This window comes from Myotis daubentonii, chromosome 3 (assembly GCF_963259705.1).
Source record: "Myotis daubentonii chromosome 3, mMyoDau2.1, whole genome shotgun sequence".
In the NCBI taxonomy this organism is placed as follows: Eukaryota; Metazoa; Chordata; class Mammalia; order Chiroptera; family Vespertilionidae; genus Myotis; species Myotis daubentonii.
Window position 1 is genome coordinate 39,175,956 of NC_081842.1, and position 1,898 is coordinate 39,177,853.

The window sequence follows — 1,898 nt, forward strand, 5'->3', positions numbered from 1 at the left end:
AGTCACATTATACAATTTGGCTATTGTAATAACAAATGGAAAATAAAATGCCATTTTATTCCACAGAGACAAATATACCATACACAAATGAATGTAATTATTCTCATTACATTTAGCTCTGAGCTTGCTGTCTATATGCATAAAGAAATATACACACCGCTCTGGCCAAGTAGCACAGTTGGTTAGAGCATCGTCCCAGTACACCAAGGTTGCAGGTTCAATCCCCTGTCAGGGCACATACAAGAATCAAACAATGAATGCATAAATAAGTGGAACAATAAATATCTCTCTCTCTCTCTCTCTCTCTCTCTCTCTCTCTCTCTCTCTCTCAAAATCAATAAATAAAAATTTAAAAAGAAATGCACACATTACATAATTCTTACCACATGATCAAAAGAAGCATACTATTTCTTTAAGCAATTTTTCCCTAAAACTAAATTATAAAAGGAAGTGGAATAAGCATTTATCTTCTATTTTATGTGTGCTGGGAAATTTATATGCATGATATGACTTAATCTTTTCAGTGAGCTTTATATTAGTTCACTCTCCAAAGTAGATTCAAATTCAGGACTGCTTAATTCCTAGGTTTATGCTTTCCCCACATTCCCAACAGCTTAGCAATACCATATGAGAACTTTAAATCCTATAATGCATCAGGCTAGATCTGTTGAAGAACAAAATTCAACAGAGTAAATTTGAAGATCTAATTGGCTTGATTAAGTGATTCAGGACCTGGCAGCAGCCCATCTAGCAACTAGAAAGGTGCCCTGATGATTAGGACAAAATGGAAGGTTTCCCTGGGCAGAAAGAGGGTGGGAATAAGAAGCTAAAAGAGTGGATTCTTTCAGGGAAGGGCACCTTCACTTAGGGGGAAGCAGAGGGTCTATTGGGCTGATTACCTCACCAGGGATGATTGATTTAAAATTCCACTCTGGAACTGCAGTTAGGTTAGTTATTAAGTTTTGGTTTGGTGACAGTGGCTTACCAAAAGTGACTCCATTGTTGACATAAGAACATCAAACCTGGAGAATTTTTCTTAAAATATATTATTTATTGATTTCAGAGAGGAAGGGAGAAGGGGAGAGAGATAGAAACACCAATAATGAGAGAAAATCATTGATTGGCTGCTTCCTGCAAGCCCCACACTGGGGATTGAGCCCACAACCTGGGCATGTGCCCTGACCGGGAATCTAATTGTGACTTCCTGGTTCATAGGTTGATGCTCAACCACTGAGGCACACCGGCTGGGCTGTAGACATTTTTTGTGAGTTTATTCGAGTTTGAGCAAAACAGGAGACATGCCTAGAAGCAAAAAGATCTCAACAGACTGAGAAAAATGCTTCCCAGAATGATAGTTTGTAGTTTCTTTTATGCATTTGGAATTAAGGAGGGAGCATAGAAAAATTACATGAGAGAAAGCAAGGCAGAGAAATTTCTAGGATTTGATTACAAGATAGTTAACAAGATTTTGTGTTCTCTTGAGGGTGGTTATGCGCTTGAGAAGTATGAAAAAGAAGTATTTCAAAGGCATATTAATCTAGATGCACAGAAACAGTGGACAGGGATTGCTTAAGGCAGAGATAACATTTTGCTAGGGAAGTTATAGGCCTGAGATGTGACCACCCACCATGATTTGCCCAGTTAGGATTTTCTGATCAGATCACCCTGTGAGGTTACTTTATTCATTGATTTATTATACAGCCCGTTTGACCCATTCTTTCTTTTTTTCTTTTTCTTGTTGTTGTTGTTCTTCTCCTTTTTCTTCTGACACATCGTAAGAACTTTACTAGAAACTCAGAGCCATTCTTTGTATAGTCATTTCTTATATCTAACCTGTATAGAAATTGAGGACATACATTTAAAAATGATTTAGTTAGTTTCTGATCTGGGTAAGATAC